The following is a 15,769-nucleotide window of genomic DNA, read 5'->3' as shown; positions in this document are numbered from 1 at the left end:
GCTCCCTGGTTCAGATTTTGTACTTGCTGGGTATTTCTTTAGCTGATGTCGTAGGTCCCTTGGTAATATAGAAGTTTTGAAAATTAAGCATCAGCATAGAGAAATGGGAGGACAATAGTGGAAGAGCTTCATCCCAGGAGACAAGGAATAAATATTGTATCTTCGCCTAATAAGGAGCCAAGTAGTCTTTCAACATTTTTTATGATATTTTGTGGACATTTCTTTTTAGTCGTTTGTGTTTTCTTTGCAAGATCACTTCTAGTTCCTCGCATTATTCTTTACTGTTATTTGAAGACACGGCAAACCATCGAAATTACATTTTTGGGATTTTCAACAGAAATGTAAGTTATCTTTGAAAACACTTGCATCAGTATGATTGTTATCCTACCTAGAAAATAAATCGAAAATATTTAGCCTGATCTTCTTTGTCTTATTTCTCCAGAATTTTTTTTTCAACAATTGGCTTTTCGTTTGCGATTTCGTTAACGCCTTAAGGGGATATTTTTTTAAAAATGTAAAATATATTTATTAATATAAATATTTTGTATGCATATTCATGTGTATATGCACATATACATATATATTTTAACGATTTGTCTTTATAAGAGAAGTTTTATTGTGGTTTTGGACATTTTACTTCTTTTGGAGCGTGGATGCAGTTTTACAGTATATCGAATTTGATATTATTGTATGTGTTTTTGGTTATTTGATCATTTACTCATTTGTCAGTGAAAATAAACAGATGTCACTGCAAATTAAATGAAAATTAATGGGAATAGAAATGTTTGAATACATAAAAAGAAAATCTACTTGGGACGAAACATATTTTAGAACAGCAAGTGAAACGTTTTTGTTTTGTTTAACCTTTCTTTATCAAAACAACCACTAAGATAATGTTAACTTGTGTAAATATACTTTAATTAGCCCTTAATTCAGTTTGATTCTGTATGTTTAAGGAACACAAACTCTTTTGTTATTAACAGCAGGCGATCACACATTAAACTACCCTGTAAAATAGAGTCTAAGCTTTTGGCGGGTTTATTAGTCTCTCTTCAAGCAGGCTAACAAGAACTGTCACCCGGCCCTCTTTGCTTTGTAAAGATCGACAATGGCACACGACTAGAATTTAACTCCATTGTGTGAAGTCGAAGTGTGATTATCCAGGCGTGCACCGGGGTCATCACTCAACACTTCTACCTCGTTTTATTAGCCCGATAGAACATAACTGGGGGGTACCTTTAGACATTTTAAGACAAAAGATGACCGAATTGTGAAGTCGTGTGAAGCCGCAAATAACTGACTTAGCCTGTACAGTACTACGGGAAAATGATCACTTTTCACCTAGGAACACGATGAAGGCTGCACAAATATAAGAAAAACAAAACAAATAATTTCATTTATGCGTTACAAAAATGAACTTCGATTGGGATTCATACGTTTTGGTTTTCAAAAGCACCAGCGAACTGGCGATTATTTTTTTCACTGCCAACTTCTGAATGCGGTGAAATTGGGACATATAAAACTACTCGTTTAAAAACAAAAATTATACTAGTATGGCTCGACCTGATATTTAATAAGTCCTCACGCTCTACACTACTCCACCCCTCCACACACACACATGCCCACCCACTTCCCTACCCCGACCTCACATAGTCTACAAATATGACAGATTGTGCAGTCACTACTAAGAAATAAAAAGAACAACGTTGTCTGTGCATAAACTCGTTGCCCTTACATCAGATTGGCGTTATTAACGTCTAATTTTCGTGTTTGACTGGATATCCGTCCGTGTGTAAAGAAAGTTGCAGAGCAGGCAGTCAGTCTATTTCTGATTTAACGAGTAGAACCGGGTAGTTCTATTTGCAAGGTTCAAAGCGGCGAAGCTTCATTGAGAAATAACTGATCACTGAAGATAGCGTTTGAGCAACCGAAATGTAGTCTACGTGTTTCATTTTGAAATTTTAGTGGAAGTTCAGTTTTACTAGTTTATTTTCTGTTACAATTGTTCACATTTCTGGTAGCTATCGGTAGATAAAGTCAAAGCGTTACATTACATATTTCGAACGTTTCATTGATATAGTGATAGTGGGACGAAACCTGCTAAAATCGAAACTCTTCCAGGCTTTGCATGGTTGTCCATATGATGCATGACTAAAAGTTGATCAAATTAGAAAAACAATATTTCTGCACACCACGTAAACAGCAGTGTAATTTTCCTCTTACTTGTGTTTACGACCTGTATTCTGTTTTTCTCTGCATTCAAGTACGTCAACCACTGTATTATGGAAGAACAAAAATTATTCCAAGATCACTCTACCTGAAATAACCTTACGAAAAAAAAACACAGTATTTTGTGCTTTAGGCAAAAGGGAACATTGAAAGAAACTGAATGGCAAATCGTGAAAGGTTTTTTTTTTAAAGATTAGGATCCGATGAGCAAGCTCACCGCATACTGTATAAGCGGGGTACCAGTTGCATGGTAGACGTTCTCTTTACAGCTTAATGCAACATCGGCTCAGCACACGTCGAAGATTCTGCTGTGCCATATGTACAGTCCTGGTCAGAATTCCCTTCCATCTGTTAGGCTTGTCTGTGATTTTTAATTCTGCTTAGGGACATACATTTAAATGCGTACCTCCGTGTTTTGTTGTGGCTTGTTTCATGGTTTTCTATTTCACTAAATAAAATGGAGACCTTAGGCCTAAACCTGACAGTATACATCCCTTTTCTATGTATAACGTGTACCGTATTTTGCATTTTGCCTGGTCACATTAAAAATCATAACAACTTTGGAGTTAACACTATACAAGGTACATAGACTACAATAAGGAAATCAATGTTTTTCCAACGCATTATAGTAATTTTCTATAAAACATCACCGTGTTGGTGATTGTTGATTTGAAGACAGAATGGTGTTGTAGTTGCTTGAATATTAGACTTTATTGTTTTTAATAAAAACAATGTACCTGCAAATAAAGACGTGTAAAGAGTTTAGTAATCCTTACAGGCATCACAGTTACTGTAACTATTCTACAATAATTAATATCTGTGGAACACGTACAGTATCAGCAACTGTGGCATTTGTTCATTGTAGACCAGTACCTCAGTTTTGGGCATGACAGTAGCTGCTGGTATTTTGTGCTTGGATTTTACTCCGACTTTCTTTCTAATAGCACGATGCTCTGTCGTTTTGATAATTCGGATATTGGTACTTGGTCTTCGTGCTTGGACACGTGTTTTCCTGTAATTTCTTTCTCGGACAAATTTCATTAGATTGACGACTGCGAAGAGAGAGGGGTTAATTTCTAATTTCTAAACATGTTTAACTACATTTTGAAGACCATGTATAGACTTTTTATGCTAGAAGATAAATGAAACCATCTGCTACGCGGTGAATTCAGCCTTTAGGAATAATAATCTAATAAAAGATGTTTCGGAGTGCTTACTGTGGAGTTGTGAGTTTATTAAATATGCTTTAAGGATGCTAAAGTTCATTGTACGTATGTGAGACATATATGCATATATAACCTAAGTATTAACATTATGCTGTTAACATCGACATTTCTAGCGGTTATATGAATAGGCTACATAAAATATTAATTCACATTTGATATTTAGGCTAAAGCTAAAATTAACAGTTTTAAATAAGATTAACAACTCTCGAACTCTAGAAGCAAATATCAAGAAATCGTGCTTACTGTACATTAAAAATAATAATGTCCGTATATTGTATTTAAAATGAAGTTGGCATCTGCAACGTACAGTACTAGCAAAAGTCAAATGTATCAGTACCGATCTACTACATTCTAGTGAACAATCTTCCAATACTATACAAAAATATGTAATGTATCTATGTTAAACACGGATAACAAAAGAAAAAGTTTTCAATCTTTAGCATGGAGAAGTCACGGTTTCAAAGAGCTGGAGTTAATAATGTAGAGTTTTAACAGTCTTCCCTCCTGTCTGAATTACTATCAGGTGTTGTGCTATAGATTGACGGCAAACCGCTGTGGGAATTAGGCAAAGCTCAAGTAACGTGCAACTTTAGGAGGGCTGAGGTTTCGCGATGTTAACTCGGTTATTCATTAGGATAAAGCTTAACAGCAATAGGAAGAATTAGACCACGTACTTTATTGGAAACTTGTGCAAAGATGCCCTGACAGTTGGATGTGAAGGGTTACATTAATGCTATAGCAAATATTTCCAAATTAGTTTTCTGAAAGAATTAGATCAGATGGGGGTTTAATAACTGGGGACTAAGAACACTCAAACAACGAATCTTTAAGGAATTGAACAGCAGATGAGTTTCCAAGATTTATCTTTAGTACTCCTTGATCTTGACATTCATCCAGTAAAGGTTCGTATAGAGTACTGTATGTTGATACTACGCTGAAAACAGAAAAAACAAATGCCCTTTGTTTTAGACAAATATTCTAAGAAGTCTGTATTTTTTCTATAATGTGCTGTGCAGGAACGAATTCGTTCATACTGAAGTTAGTAAGCTCGTTGAACTGGTTGAGTGAATGAAAATCCCTACTGTCAATTTCCTCAGCTATGCACCATGCGATTTTTCTCTCCTTAAAAGGACAGTGTTACGTCTACGTCTGTGTTCTATGTTAATACATTGCTTCAATATAACACGATGCCCCCCCCCACACACACACAAGAATATTTTTTTTTCTACTGATGAGTTCCAATCTGGTGACAATAATTTAAACACCAATAGTGTTAGAATACTAAAGTAATTCTTTTAATCAATATTTAACACAATGGCGGAAATTATTTACTTTGTACAAGGTCAAAGGCACATCTCAACTCAGCCACCCGTCCACACACACAAAAAAAAAAACAACAATTGCAGACTGTTTCAGAAAGAAAAGTTTGTGAACACACTTTGTATATTACTAAGATGGCTATGTTATATATAATTTTGTTTTATTTGTATGTGGACATGAACGAGTATGCTTCACGTAAAACTTGATACGAATTCATATTCCATTTTGAAACAAAATAGGAAGCAGCTTCCACTGTTATGGTGTGTGCATGTATTGGATGTGTGTGTGGGTGACTCATACAAATAAAAAAAAATGTTTTACTGCAAGGTTTGCTTACACACATTTAAATAGCCAGGCATCAAAAACAAAAAGTATCGGTAACAGGTGGTCAGTAATATTCAAATAGTGCGATTACAACAATGACTTCTGTTAGAATACAAAATAAGGGTTGCAAAGGAAGGCAGGCTATGTACAGTAGCTTGTTTGGTTGAGAAACAAATGATAAACACTCCCCGAATCATGCTTTTGTAAAGTAAATCTTATCATTTTAAACAACATGCCTTCTGACTAGGCATTTTATGTTTTATTATAGCTTTAATATGATATGTGAATGATGGTAAGGAATTAGGAGATTAAACAAAACAGAATTAATACTAGTTTAATCCTCAGTGCTTTCTTTATTTTATGCTCTAGATTTAAGTGTTGTTTAGCGAGTTGACTTTATTTGTCCAGAGATTACCTTCAATGAATATATAACTAACAAGCTAACAAACAATGAATATGACACTAACAGATGAATATATATGTGAAGTGTATATCGTTACACTTTTTATGTATCAAGCAACATACAGTACGGTGTTATAATTTATTTTAAACGTGTTAAAACATGAAAACATGTTTTGCGGAAAAGTTAAAAAGGTGGTCTTATACATCCACGCCATTGCATTCCTTTCACATAATCTTAATGTCCTCAACAAAGAAATCTTATTTATATTTTTGTGTGTGAGCAAACTTGAATTACTAGTGTGACGTAAACTATAAACGTTCCCGAGTCTGTAACGGGGAGTGATAATTTTACTTTACAGATGAAGAGGTCAACCATTTCAGTCTCAGGCGGTCAGAGCTGAGAAGAAAGACAAATGTAACTGAAGTTTATTAAACTAATGAATCTTTTGTGGGTTCTTGTGCCCAGGTCGTTACGTTGGCTTTGTTCAGCTCTGGTTTAACTGCTTGAAGAATGAGTGGACCTGAAAGGAGCTGTTCATTCAGAACCAAGCAGCCACGTGCCAGCTGAGCGCCAAAAAACAAAAGGGCTAAATACTGTATTAATTAAAAAGGGCAATCTGCTCCATCCTCCCCATGCAGACAGAGTCTAACGGAAACTGCATATGGTTTTGTTAATCCGTTATCCTAAATTATTGTTGTCATGGAGCTATTGAAAAGCAAAAACAGTGATTGGAGGTGAGGTATTAAAAATCTTACAGTTATTCATCACCGACCGTACTGTATTATTGTTCAACGGGAAAGGTCATCCCAATGAATAAGATTCAGCCTATTTTTAGATAAAAACAATTAGCCCGAGGGTACTCAGATTTACAAGTACAGGTTGAAAGCACAGGTTGAACACTAAATGTATGATAACTTAATGAGAATAGATAAATCGTGAAGCCGGAAAATATATCAATTGTTGCGTAGTTTCCCGGTTTTTTATTATGGATTAGCCCTCAGAAACCAGGCTTGCAATTCAGATCCACTGAATGTAAATTGTTAATATTTTTTTTTTAATGAAGATGAACAAAAAGCTCAATGCTATCATTTTAATGGTCATTTTTTGATACACTAACGGAGACATATTATGTTGAAAATGTTATAATTCCCTACAGATAAACACAGTTAAGAAAACACTATAGCAGCCTGTTCAGTGTAAGTGCTTGTATAATAATTATTAGTCAAATCGTATGCGATGCATAGCCACCTAGAAAAATAATAAGTTGTGACTGCTTAAACTGCATTAAAAGTTACTTAAAGTTTATATTGTGAACAATTGTTTTACATAAGATGCCTTGCATAAAGACATCGGCTAAAGCTTTATTATGTGGATATTAGATATACATACAGAAGGGTATATAATTTGAATTTCCAAATAGTACAAACATTGGTTTCACACGTGGTTAAGACATTTACTTTCTGCATAATATATTTGTTCATCCATAGATGTCCCCATAATAAAATAAAATGAGTCCATCCTCGAGCAATTCTTACACCCCTTTTTTGGACTTTGTTACTCTTATGAATGTTCTTACTTCAGGGAGATTTCGTATTGGGAAAAACGGAGAAAATCCATCAGCTGTTTGTGTCATTGGTTCTTTCCATTGCACAGCAACTCCTTGGTTCCTCTACCTTTCCTCTATGGTGTTGAACGGTGACAAACGTACGTCTACTGTTGGAGAAGACGTTGAAACATTCGCAAACAAGTTTGGTCTAATCAATGAGCATTTTGACATTCAGACTTGAATGCAGTGCTTACTATATAAAAATACACACCTGTGAAATCAACTATATAGTCTCTTGATGCATTTCACTCTGTCAGCCCTCAGCTGATACGAGTAGATACGTGGCATCATGAACATTGTTCATCGCCCATTCATCCGCCCTTTTCACACTAATTTCGGACATTTTCTCACACCATAAAAAGTTTTTACCATGCGGAGTAGTTACTCTCCCTTAAGATTCACACGGCTTTAAACCTTTGCTAAGCAAAAAGGTGACAACTCCTCAATGTTCTGTAAACGTTCATTTTGCTAGTAGGACAGCAATCTTTACAACAAGACTACGTCTTACTACCTAGCAGCAGACAAAGGTAAGTCCTATGCCAAGAGGTCAGAATATGACGCTGTCGTGCCGCTCAGTATCGCACACAATTCAATTGCATTAGCGATAGTAAAATACACTTTCTGAATTAATCAGAAACAATTATTTGGCGATGCCAAAGTAGCCTTATAGCTTTATTAATGTGTACATTGGAGCAAACAAAGTTAATTGCCAGAAGTCATCAAAGAGTCACATAGATTTGATTGGCAAATATAACGGATTAGCTACTAAATCACCTCATAGCTGTAGTAGTGTATAATTTAGGTTGAGCTGTGGTGATCACAAGACTGGTCAATATGAATTAAAGACAGCAACGAAGATTTCGTCTCATCCAAATGACACCATATTATCACTCTCTAAATAGCTATGGCAGTAGACAACAGTAGTGGAAACCTGGAGTAAGTTGTTGATAAGCTACATACATTTCTACTATAAATTGTGTCTAAAACATATTTTGCACAGCATGGCATCTGGACAATTTTATGTACTTTTATGACAAGCTTCTCTTATCCTTCTATCCCTCCCTCCTTGTCTGACCCACACATAGCTTACAAGTTGCGAATTGTGTAATAAACATTTAGTAGGATGTACCTATTTCTTCTTCTTTTTTATTTAATCTCAAACTCATCCAAAAACAGGTTTGATAAACTATATCCTAAAATGTATATTTAAATGTTATGTAGTTTATTTTTTTTTCTGGCACTGTGTTTGGTGCATTAAATGAAGAAAGATAAGTTTGTGACCTATAATTTGCCTTCTTAATGGTGTCTGTTGTGGAACAGAGGAACGTTTTTGTAGCTTTATTTATTAACGATAAAATCTGTTTTTGAAATTTGTGTTCTGGACTGGTCACACTAAATCTGCATGTTACCAAAAACATGTAGTGGTGTATTAGTTGTATAAAGTGAACAAAAAGCCATGGCTTCAAATAAACGAAATATGCAAACCATGCACTCGATAAAGAACAAAGAATGTTGATTTTCATATTCCATAATCGACAGATTTAGAAAAAATGGTAGTTATGCAAACAAAACTGGTTAATAATGCCGCTTAGTCCAATTAAGCAGTCAGCTAAAACTTTGTTGTTGTTCTTAAGCCTATACACTAGTCAGCAATGCCTGTACCCAAGTGGAAAATCATATCAGCCCATTTTAGGAGATTTTTGGGTGTAGAGCTGTGAACTTGGAGAACGATGTACATTTAAATGCCAGCTATTAGTTTTGCTCTTTAACAGGGAGATGGAACAAATAAACCCTCTTTCCTAGTTCTCTTGCTGCTAGCTGTAAAATCAACCCTTCTTCTTCTCAACGAAGCACACCAAGATGCTTGAGACAAGTGGGTTCTGCTCTTTTTCTTTGTAATTTGGAATCACATATTAGTTCCTATCCTACAGTATATCCTTCCAAACTGGAACCATCGAATGATCTTTCCTCCAGATTTGGTATGACAATCCTTGTACGGGAGAAGGAGAAAAATGACCTGTGTGTACTCTCCTTTAAAGCCATTCATCATTTAACAAGCTTCACATTGCCTTCGAGGAAAGTTACTGCCTCTCGGAAGAGCAGCATATATCTCTGTTATGCCACTACATTTCCAACATGTCCTGTTGTTCCCAGGATTTGCTGTGGCATTGAAAGTTTGGGGAATCCAGTCTACTTCAGTCTCACCTGGAGGTGTTCATCCAGTTGTGCACTGAAGTTCAGGGAATCCCATTCGTAGTGAATTATTGACTTCACCTAGGTTTGAATCACTGTTGTCTGGACCACAGAATTCATTGTGCCCTCTGAGCAAGTGCCTTTACTATTTGAAGCTTTCAGCTGGCTGCCACTGAATGCACCCATGGTATAGGTGAAGCCTGCAGCTTATTATGAATACGTTGACAATGTGAGTAACTGTTTTAAGCAACACACACATCTGCTCCTGGGACATGCACAAAGAGCTATGGGATACTGCTGTCATCCATTTGATACTATCTTGCATGAAGTCATCCATTTGATATAATCTTGCATGAAGACACTTCTGGAGTTTCCACTCCAGATGAATGACACTAAAGCTCAGCACAGCCTTCCCAATGTCACTCAGGCCTGTGCACTGTTTTGATGAAGCCATACTCCAGCAGCTTTTTGTCATTGATGTCTTACAGTTGTTTCTCATTCCCAAGCAAAGAAAAGTTAAGCTGGTCCTACACTTCAATATGGCACCTTACTTTCAGCTGCACTGGAAAAGGAGAACTTTGGGAAAGTACAGTGTTCTAGGGTAGTGCTTCTTTAAACTAAGAAGGCAAGAAAAATCAGCCCCAAAAGTTCTGTGGTCTCACTCCTAATGACTGAAGTCTGGGAAGCAAAGAACACGTTCAAAGGACTTTTGTTTCCTGTTCTCAATCTGTTAATAACTTTATCTATCCTCTGTCAGATACTTGATTGATCCTGTGAGGTATAGTGTGCAGTATAGTGGTATTGTTATAAATGGTTTCAGGAATAACTATAGGTCATTGTCTGGGAGATTATACACAAGGTGTTTGGAAGTTTGTGTTGCTGTGTGATTCAACCAACCATTTTCAATAACTTAATGTTAAGGAACATAGGTAGGACTATACCCTTGTAAGGACACCAGTAAACAACATACACACTGTAGGGGCAATTTAGAGACAAAGATTACCCTGAGAAAGTGAAAAGCGTGGGAGGAAACTGGAGTACCTAGATGAAACCCAGTTGAACTTTGGGAAAACATACAAACTATAGATCCACAGCGAGATTTGAACCCAGGACCCCAGGGCTGTGAAGAAACATGAAGCACTGCTCACTGCTGACGACCCTGAATGATGTAACAAGATAATATTGGATATCTGACATTGTGGACTTGTTTCTGGAAAGTTCAAAAGTATTCATTGCACAACGATGAGATTATAGTCTCCTATTTTCCAGGGAGGATTGTTATATGTTAGCTGATTCTTTATAGTCATCTTCTATATTTTGGAGAATCTTATATGTTTTTCTGTTTTCCTACAGCATCAAGGAGAGGGGCCGTCAAATCCTCATCACATCTTTATGTGCTTTGATTCTCACAAAATTGAAAACTTTTACTGCTAAAGGAGACTGCAAAAAAGACATCTATAGACTTTGAAATATTAGGTAGGTGTTGAAGTATATAATACAGTACCTTATTTTGCTCATTTTTGTTATATACAGTAGAAAATGTGTTTTTAAACAATTGCCTTTTAAGAGATTATTATTGTTTTTTTTTAAATTATGCTTTATTGCATTGTACTGTAACATTACCAGAACTACTTAATAATATGGTACAGTGCCAAGGCCAACATTTTTACCTCCTAGGCCCTCAGCTGACATATTTCATGATTGGCTTTTGATTTAAAGGATCTCTTTCTAGCACTGTTCTGCTGCTGTCTTTATTATAAATCTGACTTAGATGTGAAACCCCGCAGGAGAAAATGTGGTACATTTTTTGAATTGAGGCTCTCTTTCCAGTAGCTCTGAACTTCTAGAACTCTAGAAATTTCCTTGGCCTTTCAAATTCTTTTTAAGAACTGGCTTCCTAATTCCAACCCAGATAGGATTAGTTGGTTGAATATTTCTGTCTGCAGATAGCTGTGAGACCTGTTTAATTTTTGTGCTTATCAGTTCTTTGGAGCTCTTGGGTGGAGAGAGGAGTGACCAGATTCCTTAAGCATAGTAATGTTTTTTGCATGCCTCGAGGTAGCCTAATTTTGGTATGTTTGATATGAGATCACTGCAGTATGTCTGATTCAATTCCAGACTTTGAGGAACTAAAGGTATGTTTTCTTTGGTGAATAGCATATGTGAAAATACAGTCAAATTGTACATGCTTTTCTAATTTTGGCACCATTTATGGATTGATGAAATGAGGAAATAATGCATTTTATAAGGAAATTATTGAAGCTAACACGATTGAGCTGTTTCACTATATTGTACTGCTCTAAAAATTATGTTTCTTACAATAAAATGAAGAAAAAACTAAAAGAGAAAAACTACAGATGAACTTTGTTAAAATTATATTGAGATATGTTGTCTGATAAAAGCAAAATTCATTGTCAGTTTCTGTGCTTCAATTCAGTACTTAATTAGAAATATGCTATTGAATTTAGCTGATGAAGTGTCAGTGATATGGTGAATTAAAAATATTTAAAACATTGGCCAATGTTTCTTTTCCATAACAGTCCTAAACTCTTTGTGTCCAATGGCTGAAAGAGCAGATTTATTTAGAATATAAATGCTTTTTGTTTGCAGATTTTCAAATTCCACGTCCACTAACACGTTTTACTGCTAAATGCTATAAATGTTGTAATAATTAACAAGAATATGGCAAAATTCACACCAATAGAATTTACATTACATTTATTTACACCAAGTCACCTCTTCTAGTAGAATTTCAGTTCAGGCGGTTATAAATTATTTTGTAAACATTTACATTTCCTTGCCATTCACACTTTAGCTTTCTGACATTTTGGTCTCCTGTTTTAAAACATATTTCGTACAGTAAGATTTAAAGGCTATAATTCTGTTTGTATTAGCACGCTATCAGGGAGTGTGGAATAGTCATTAGGGTCTTTAGTCTCCAGATTTCACGGTCATGTTTTCAAATCTCAAATGGTGACCAGAAATCAACCCTCCTGTAGATATTGGTATATTTTTGTATGTTAATAAAACAGCTAAGTTGTACAAGTCAATCTGGCTAAAAGTGCCAGCCAGACAAAATGACAGAATGATACAGAATTGTTGTATTTCACAATAAGAAACAAAGAACACGAGACACAGTTCATTGAGTTTTCTGAGTGAGATGCAAGTGCTTTGTGCATGTGTCTGATTTAAAGAATGACATTAAAGCCATACTGTTTCCTTGTGATTGTTTCTGAAATGGTTTAATTGTTATTTAATAAAATAAAAATTGTGACAGAACTACTGCAGGTGAATCTTATCCAATCATGAATTAAAAATGACACTAGCTATATACAGTAACTGATACAGAAGCCCCATCTATATATGAAAAGGAGTACATACCATTTTTAGTGCTTCTGTAAAACAAACATTTGTAACTTATATTTTTCACTTTCTTTAAATTTCTGTAAACCCCATTTAGTCTGATGGCTATAATTCTGTTTGTATGATGTACATCTCCATTCCAGACAGGAGCAAGTAGATGTTAATTCCATACTGGTAAGTAAAAAGACATACACAGCATTTTGAGCTGTTGAGTCTTGTTCAGTTGTGATGGAGGGAGAGTAAGGTAACAGGAATATAAAGCACAGGACAGCAAAGGACAGAATAGCGAGAATAGCTCACAGGTGAGAAAGAGTGTTCATAATTAGACTTACTTCTTTTTAAAACCATAATTTTAATAATAAATAAAATAATAGTTTATTTGTGAAATCCTCTCATTTATTTTATTTGGCTAACAATGTACACAAGACATTCTTTCATACATAGTTTTCTGTGTCGGAAGCAAGATTTTAGATTTTCACCCCTCTCCCCCAGATCTCCCTTCATTTGGAGGATCTTCTCAATCTGCACCCATTCAAGACTCAAAAGCCAAATCGTTGTGTTTCTTCGTTTATGGGATTATGCTGTACGTCTTCCTTTTCAGCCAACACAAGCTGATGGTCAACCGCAAGCTTGTTGTTGTCCGCATGGGAGAAGTACTATGCTTCCTTCCCAACAAACAGTGAGATAATAAAATACATATTATTCCTATGCAGTGTTTAGTATTTGTGCCTGACAGAGCCAAGGCCCTCGGTTCAGTTCTGGACCTGGGGTGCAACCTGCATGGAGCTTGTATGTTCTCCCCACGTTCGTGTTTATGTGGGTTTCCTCCAGGTGCTCTGGTTTCCTCTTACAGTTCAAAAACATACTGGTAGGTTAATTGGCCTCTGGGAAAATTGAGTGCAAGTGTCTGTGTCTGTGTCTATGTGCGCTCTGTGTTGGACTGGCATCCCGTCCAGGATTGTCCCTTCTTTGCGCTCGTTGCTTGTTGGGATAGGATCTGGCTCCCCAACAGCGCTGACTTGAATGAACCAGTGAGAAAATGGATGGAAGAACAGATATTATTTCTTCTAATGCTGTGAGTGGAAACAAGAACAAGACTCATAAGGAAGGAAGTTGGCATAAATAATCGCTTTCCCTTGTTTGTTATCAATGACCGATGAGGTATCCATAAATGTGATTGTACATAGGCGATCAATGTAAGTGAAAACTTCACTTATTTTACATTATTTTATTAGTTTAAAGAATGCAATGTGCTTAACATGAGATATTTTAGTTTGACTCTGATGGCATTGTGGGTGAATGTCACATATAAGAGTTCTCATTCAACAAAAATGATTGAGTAGTAGCTGTTTTCTCACAAACAAACATACATTCACCAACACATAAATCTATAGATTTTTTACTAGTAATTCCACATGGAACTGTTGAACAGTCACCACTGAATAATGTTTATTACCCAATTCTGTGCTCCTCTAACCCCAATGGCGAGTATGGAAAGGTAATTTGGTGCTGCGTCATCTATTTTCCTAGTCATGATACCCAGAACTGGTCAACAACTTAATTTACCAAGTTTGCCAGCAGATTTCCTTCAGGCTTGGTATGACTCTTCTCCCTCTCGATCCTTTAACCCCAGAGTCCTTTGATCCAGAACATCAGATGACTGCTGTACATAGATTGTCTCTGAACTCTAAAAGCAAACATTTGCACATTGATAGCTGTGAGTCCACACGTTTTCTTTGTCTTCAACATTGCAATTTCACACCTTTTCATTGGAGTTTCCCTTTGTATCTTGCAGTGCAGACTTCAGCCACCAGAGTGCATCTTGATGTATGTGTGTTTTAAGGACCCTCAGGCAACCACCCTCAGGGATAGGATTACCTTCAGCATTCTATCAGTAGAAAATGGATTCCAATATTAAATGTATTAGGTGAAAGGTTACTCTTACATGCTTGCTTTTATGTACAGTAAGGTTGATTGGGTAATTCCTTTGTAAGCTTTTAAATGAAAGCTGTTGTTTATGGATATGCGCTAATCAGAGGAGACCGAGACATCTTTCAAGAGCTCTTTAACAGAAAAATAAATTTCATTCTTTTCACCTTCAGCCAGAAGAAAGAAACATGAAAGACAATGCTTTCAAAATGAAATGCTACTTAGGATTCTCAGAGAGAAAAAGAGTTGTCCTAAAGCATTTTTCATACTGCTCTTTATGTTTACTAGATAAATCAGGTTATGTTACAAATAAAAGGGGTAAGATTTTGATGTATTGTCCTTAGTTTGATAGTTTAGCTTGCATGACATGACCTGAAGGTGATGCTTTTGAATTAAGCCTTCAAAATGTGCATGTTTTTATTACTATAAATGGAAGTTAGATGCTTACTGATGAAATGTGAAATTATATAATAATAGACTAATAATCAGATTTAGAAGACAATTTTATTATATTATTTTATAGCTGCTGTTAAGAACAACAGACGTCAGAACCATTTTGGTCTTAGTCAACAATAAAGGTTAGCCGTCATTTCTGAAGTTCAGAATCAGGTCAGATTTTGTAACTGGCCTGTGTGTGTTACATAATTGTCATGAAAAACATTTGTTATTTTCAGAATCAAATAAAATAATAATAAAAATATGTTCGGATTTCCATTACTTGCATGCTTAAAATCGGGCTTATACTTAATAAGCGGACAGGACTTGCATCTGTATGCTTTTAAAGAACTGGGTGTTATCTGTTAATGATAATTTCCCAAACAGATGTTTGGACAGCTTTGACAACTTTGTTCATGATTTCTTTTAAAGGAATAAAAGCCTTGGTATGAGAAGGTATGCATTTTGCAAGAATTGAAATGGACAATCTCTTCTGTTACTACTTCCAATACAAGTGCAGCCCTTTCAGGCACCCTCAGAGTATTAAATAAAAAGGAGTGTGTAGAAAATCTTATCCATTTATCTTCTTACAGCTTCTTCCAATTCAGGGTCACGGGGGAGCCGGAGCCTACCCTGGCTAGCAACAAGCACACGGCAGGGTATACAATGGATGACAAACCTGTCCATCACAGGTCTGACCCACACTCACACCAGGGCCAATTTTCCCAGTAGCCAATTAGT

General features: G+C 36.0%; 1 long non-coding RNA gene across 1 annotated transcript; it reads left to right on the top strand.

Moving 5' to 3' along the window:
- Nucleotides 1-92: 92 nt before the first annotated feature.
- LOC148674799 (uncharacterized) lies at nucleotides 93-15,196 on the top strand. The gene is made up of 3 exons (XR_015935397.1): nucleotides 93-341; nucleotides 10,655-10,777; nucleotides 14,460-15,196. It is a non-coding gene; the product is annotated as an uncharacterized LOC148674799 (long non-coding RNA).
- Nucleotides 15,197-15,769: the final 573 nt, after the last annotated feature.

This window comes from Lepisosteus platostomus, chromosome 3, assembly GCF_059453375.1.
Source record: "Lepisosteus platostomus isolate fLepPlt1 chromosome 3, fLepPlt1.hap1, whole genome shotgun sequence".
In the NCBI taxonomy this organism is placed as follows: Eukaryota; Metazoa; Chordata; class Actinopteri; order Semionotiformes; family Lepisosteidae; genus Lepisosteus; species Lepisosteus platostomus.
Note: the sequence above shows the minus strand (reverse complement) of the source record. Positions and strands in the feature narration are given on the sequence as shown.